The following is a 6,509-nucleotide window of genomic DNA, read 5'->3' on the forward strand; positions in this document are numbered from 1 at the left end:
GTCAGACTATTGACTGCACACATATACTTCAGGACCACTGGAAAGTGATCACTCCCAAGTGGGTTTTCTTCCACGCTCCATTCTATATCTTGATATAGAGATGGACTGCAAAGCGATAAATCTAAGACCGAAAAAGACTGACTCGAACAGTGGACGTACGTAGGTGCTCCTGTATTTAAAAGACAGATGGAGGTTGATAACAAGACCCTTTCCAACATTTTCCCTCGGCCGTCGGTTCTTGCACTGCCCCACAGCGGATTGTGGGCGTTAAAGTCGCCTAAGAGTATAAATGGAGTTGGAAGTTGGCTGATTAAGTGTTCTATATCCCTCTGTGCAAAACTTCCTGATGGTGGCAAATAGACCGAGCAGATAGTGACAATTCTGTCCAGACACATCTGCACGGCTACGGCTTCCAAGTCTGTAACTAAGTGGACTTCTTTGGACGGAACAGTTCCTCGTGTGACGACAGCCACGCCACCAGATGCGCGAGTGGCGTCTGTTCGATCTCTTCGAAATACATTGTGTCTACGAATTGGATTTGGTGTGTGTGTGTTTAAGTATGTTTCTTGGAGGCAGAAACATGCTGCATTGTACTTGTCGAAGAGATCGTTAATGTCGTCTAAGTTAGAAAGTAAACCACGGCAGTTCCACTGGAGGAAGTGGTTCATAACGGTCACACTAAAAAGGAGGAAAAGAAAGCGCAGCACTTGGTGACAACGACTAGAAAGGACTTGTACCATTTAGGGGGGTTGGACCCTTCGCGGGGGTTGTTTCTGTTGCTCATTCCCTTTGAAACCCCTTCCTCGTCCTTTTTCTCGTTTTTCCTTCCGTTGTGAAGGAATGCTGGGGAGGCTCGACGATGACTTCTGCGACATGCAGTCATCATCATCGACCTCCATACTTTGGGTGCCTCTTTGGGAAGGGGTTTTTACGACCCCGTCCCAAACTGATTGTGTGCCATCGACCTTAGAGGAGGCCATGGCTGTTTCTCTGTGGCCAGTTGAACGGCTGGCCTCCGTAACTGCAGGAGTCACCTGAGTGTCTCCAGCCTCCTGTTGGGGAGTGTAGGGTGGGAACTCAGAGACCTGCGAGCAGGTTTGAGTTTCCACAGATTTCCTTGGTGGTGCCACTCCCCTGCGCACCACTTCGGAGAAAGATCCTTTCATTTGAAATTCGTATTGTGTCTTTGCAGCTCTGTATGGAATGTTTTGTACGGTTTTGATCTTTATGATTTCTTTTTCTTCTTTCCAACGTGGACACGATCGAGAGTACACCGGGTGGTTGCCCTGGCAGTTGGCACAACGGTACTCATTGCTGCAAGTCTCTGGCGAATGGTCTTTGCCAGAGCACTTTGGGCAGGTGGAGTGTCCGCGGCAGACAAGCGAACTGTGCCCAAAATGCTGGCACTTGAAACAACGTCTTGGGTTTGGAATGTATGGTCTGACATTGCAACTGAGGTAACCAGCCTTTATATTAGAAGGTAACGCATGTAGTTGAAAAGAAAGAATAATGTGCTTGGTTGGGATTTCCTTACCATCCCTCCTCATAATGATCCGTTTTGCAGAGACCACGCCCTGCTCACTCAGTCCATCTTCAATCTCAGATTCTGTGCATTCCAGGAGTTCATCTTCTGATATTACACCTTTGGTTATGTTCAGTGTGCGGTGTACGTTAACACTTACAGGTATGTTCCCGATGTTTGACAGTGTCTGTAGTGCCGTGCTTTGATGTTTGTTCTGCACTTCGACCTGGATATCCCCAGCATTCAGTTTTCTTGCATTATAAGATTTACCGATTACTTTTTCGAGTTCCTTCGCCACAATAAAAGGAGAAATTTTCGCAAGTGGCTTTCCCTCTTCCTTAGACTGAATTATTAGGAACTTCGGAAACCAAGGGTCTGGAGACAGATCAAGCAGATTCGGTTCAGGTCTCTCGGTGCGGCTCCGTTTTAGGCGCCGATCTGTTTTTTTAGAGTGGTGGTTATCCATATAAGAAGATATTATTGTTCAGTGCAGCAGGCGTGTCGCCCACCATGGAGCCCAACTTAGGGAACGCGCCCCGCACGCTAACACCTACCTCTGCACTATACCCTAGTGCAGCTTCTGGAGAGTGAAAAGACTGCCCAAGGTTGACCCTTGCCGCCAAAGAAGGTGAAGGGAGGAAAAGGAAGACAGTGAAGGAGTAGAGAAAGAAAAAGTAATGAAAGGGGAGATGGCGACTAGCTGAATAATCCTGGCCGGGCCTTCCAGGACCACCCGTCTATGGGAAGCAGGGGCCAAAGCGGTGTGTTGCTTTCCCGGAGGGGCCCCGAAGGGTCCTAAACAACCTCCGGGTCCACTCAACCGCCAGGATCCCCCTTTCCCCAGACACGGGAAAGCCACGCACAGCTATAGGTGGGGGTCTCCCTCCTGCGGCGACCCAACCGTGAATGCAGGAGGGGGCTACTGCGGCTGCTGCCGGGCGATGGGGGCGCCAATTTCCCGACGCCGGGTGGCCTGTTCTTGAAGACGTTTATAGGGGACCCCATTGACATGTATCAGGGGTATCGTGAAGCCTCGATATTCACCCTGTATTTTATTTAGTCTGTCCCATACCACTTTGGAAGATGTGTTACAGTTAACGGACGTGAGAAATTCGCGCCAAGATCTCCTTTTTTCCTGTCGTTGAATCCGTCTTGCTGCCGCACGCTTCCTCTTAAAATCTATTAGATTGTCTTGCGTGGGACATCTACGGAATTTTCCCCAAGCTTTCCTCTGCGCTCTAAATGACATCTTGCATTCATCTGTCCACCATGGTTTGGGTCGCTTGGGCAAGAATGTCGACGTCTTTGGGATGTTTTTCTCAGCAGCATTTTGTATTGATGCTACTATATTTTGGTTTACTTTGTCGATTGACACGTCGTTGGACGATAGTGATTCTAGTTTGCATGCATCCTGAAATGCTGCCCAATCTGCTTGGGACAGTTTCCATCGTCGTGGTCGTCTGGGGAGTGAGCTATTGGTAGACATATATTTCAGGTTGGTTGGATAATGGTCACTTCCATATGGATAATCCTCCACTGACCACTCGAGATATTGGTACACTGACGCTGAGCACAGCGACACATCTAGAAAAGAAGAACTACGGTGTGTTACGTTATAGTATGTGGGTGTTCCAGAGTTTGGGACACGTATGGAGTGGTTATGCATCATGCTCTCAATAATCTTGCCACGCGTATCAGCTCGGTCGCTGCCCCAAAGAGGATTATTTGCATTGAGATCACCCAGTATTATAAACGGACGTGGCAGCTGCGACACAAGGCGCTCCAAATCCTCAGGTTCGAAGGCAAAGTTTGGAGGTAATGAACAGAGGGTCAGAACTCTGTCCACGCATATCTGCACCGCTACTGCTTCAAAATCTGTCACCAAAGGAATTTCCACAGCTGGCAAAACCTTTTTTGTCAGTATTGCAACCCCTCCTGCTGGTCGCATTGAATTCATCCTCGTTTTTGAAAAAAGGTTAAAATACTTGAAAGGGTTTTTACTCTGCCCACTAAGGAAGGTTTCCTGAAGACACATGGCAACAGTATTATTCTTTTCAGTTATTTTATATATATCCTCCAGATTACTCCGCATGCCTCGACAATTCCATTGTGTAAATGAGATGACCATAATTGAATGTATAATTTTACAACAAAAAGGTTGCCACTCCTTTTAACTACATGGAGGGTTCACCTGTTTTTCCTCTGTCTCTGCCTTTAGGGCCCTTGCCTTTTGGAGCGTCGGATCGGGGAGGTACGCTAGACACGTCTCGTGCCACTTTAAGCGACTCTCGCTCATCCTCATCCGACAGCTCCATAGGTTGCTGGTTTATTCTCTCTGTGACTGTGCTACCACCGTCAGAAGAGGGAACGTCTAAAGTTATCGGAGGTAGTCCCCCGAGACTACCGAAATCTGTTTGGCACGCAACGGCCACCAGCTTTGGTGTCCGTGCAACTCGTCTTGTGTTTTGGGAGATGGTAGGTTTGGACGCAGACCCCATCGAGGTCTGATTTCCAACGGACGTCGAGGGCAGTGCCATCCCCCTGAGCACTGCCTCCGAGTATGTACCTGTTCTCCCGAAGTCGAACTGAGCCTTTGCGGCTTTGTATGATATGTTCTGGACTGTTTTCAGCTTAAAGATCTGCTTCTCTTCTTTCCACCGAGGGCACGATCGCGAGTATACAGGGTGGTCCCCTGAACAGTTCATGCACTTTACTGCGTTATTGCAAGTTTCATAAGAGTGGTCCTTTCCCGCGAATTTCGGGCATGTAGCCTCACCTCGGCAAGTTTGCGAGCCATGTCCGAACCGTTGACATTTAAAACACCGACGAGGGTTTGGAATATATGGCCTAACGCGACATTCTATGTATCCTGCTTTTACGGTCGTTGGCACAGTATGAAGACAAAAAGACAATATGATATGTTTGGTCAAAATTTCATTGCCATTCCTGCGAATTTTTATTCGCTGCGCAGCAACCACTCCTTGTGTTGACAGACCTTCCACGATTTCGCTTTCAGAACTGGTCAGGAGGTCATCTTCTGAGATTACGCCCTTTACAGTGTTCAACTGACGGTGGAGCGTAACACATACTGGCGTTCCGGCAATGTCTTTCATAGCTAGTAGCACATCACTCTGTCTTTTTGTTTCGATTTTTAGTTGCAAATCACCCGAGGTCAGCTTTTTTGCCGAGTACGATTTTCCTAATGCAGCGTCAATGGACTTTGCAATCAGGAATGGCGATATTTTGCTCAAGGGTTTTTCGTCGTTTGTTGACTGAACAATTAGATACCTCGGGAAGGACAGCTCTGTCAGGGAGCGTTCTATGTGTTTTAAGTCGATTTTCACTATCTCCTCGGTGCGGCTCCTTTTCGGGGGCGATCATGTTTTTTGTTTTGATTTTGAGTACCCATAAGAGTGTAAAGAAATATTCAGAACCCGCGTTGTACCACCCACCATCGAGTCCAACCAAGGGGACGTGTTCGACACGTCAGTACTTAGGCGAGAACTATACCCAAGTGCAGTGAAGTCTCAAGGATGGAAGACACTGCCCGAGGTTTATCCTTGCCGCCACCGGGAGAATAAAGAAAGAGAGTAGAGGAAGTAGATCAGAGAAAAAAAGGGGGAGAATAGGCTGGAAAAAGCGGGGTGGCAATTGAACTGGATGACCCTGGACGGACCCTCCAGGGCCGCCCGTCTAGGAGAGGCTGGGGCCAAAGGGGTGTGTTGTCTTCCCTGAGGGGCCCCAAGGGGTCCACACAACCTCAGCGTTGACTCAACCACCAGGTCTCCCTTTTCCTCCGACACGGGAATGCCGCGCACAGTTCTACGCGGGGGTCTCAACTCTCACGGTGACCCGGCCAAGGGTGAGAGCGGGCTATTACGACAGGTTTCACCCGTCGGGCGATGGGGGCGCCACTTTCCCGACGCCGGGTTCGTGGCTATTTCGCAAACTAGGTCGGTGCTGTTCTCCTTAGGCCTCAACGGAAAGTTTCTTATTTCTACATTGTTCCTGCATGAGTACTGCTTAAGACTAACCACCTCGGCCCGAAGCACAGACAGTTCACGTTCCAGGGAACAGTTTTTACTTGTAACTTGTGCAACTTCCATTTTTAACGCAGCCGTCTCTTCTTGAACGGACTTAAACGCAGTTTTCATTTCTTCAAATGAATCGCTCATGTATTGCATGGAAGTGGACAATTCTAAGCGTTCTTTCTCAAGAAGAGACTTGACATTGGTTATTTCTGTTGTCACATGCTTAGTCAGTTGACTGAACTGAGCAGTCAGATCGGCTATGGCCTTATGAATTTCCTTTACCTGTGCTACGTTGGCCATATTTATATGCAGGAAGTCAGCAATCAAATATCATGCACGTAGCTTCAATGACAACAAATTCTCAGACAGCGGCACAGCGTACCAGGTGCAAACACGGAATATAAAGTTTAAACCAACCTGCAATTCAGAATAAGACGCTTAGACGTGTATCACACAGCTCCCCCGCTGCCAAAAGAGTAGTGCGTCGGGTCCGTAATCCGGCTTTTAACAGTTCATTACAAACATTGGTGGGCGTTTCCTGTTGCTGCGCTCCGAGATATTGTTGTTGTTCCCTGCCGAAGTCAAGCACTGGTAGATAGGTGTGATGTTCCCAGACAGGCAACACGAAATCTGCAATTCAGAATAAGACGCTTAGACGTGTATCACACAGCTCCACCGCTGCCAAAAGAGTAGTGCGTCGGGTCCGTAATCCGGCTTTTAACAGTTCATTCCAAACATTGGTGGGCGTTTCCTGTTGCTGCGCTCCGAGATATTGTTGTTGTTCCCTGCCGAAGTCAAGCACTGGTAGATAGGTGTGATGTTCCCAGACAGGCAACACGAAATCTGCAATTCAGAATAAGACGCTTAGACGTGTATCACACAGCTCCACCGCTGCCAAAAGAGTAGTGCGTCGGGTCCGTAATCCGGCTTTTAACTGTTCATTCCAAACATTGGTG

The 6,509-nt window shown here is 48.3% G+C and overlaps 1 long non-coding RNA gene across 1 annotated transcript; it reads left to right on the forward strand.

Annotated features, from left to right (window-relative positions):
- Positions 1-1,206: 1,206 nt before the first annotated feature.
- Positions 1,207-2,048, forward strand: LOC135393237 (uncharacterized). Its single transcript, XR_010422545.1, has 3 exons — positions 1,207-1,457; positions 1,565-1,684; positions 2,011-2,048. It is a non-coding gene; the product is annotated as an uncharacterized LOC135393237 (long non-coding RNA).
- The last annotated feature ends 4,461 nt before the right edge of the window (positions 2,049-6,509 follow it).

Source organism: Ornithodoros turicata, chromosome 4 (assembly GCF_037126465.1).
Source record: "Ornithodoros turicata isolate Travis chromosome 4, ASM3712646v1, whole genome shotgun sequence".
NCBI classification, from domain to species: Eukaryota; Metazoa; Arthropoda; class Arachnida; order Ixodida; family Argasidae; genus Ornithodoros; species Ornithodoros turicata.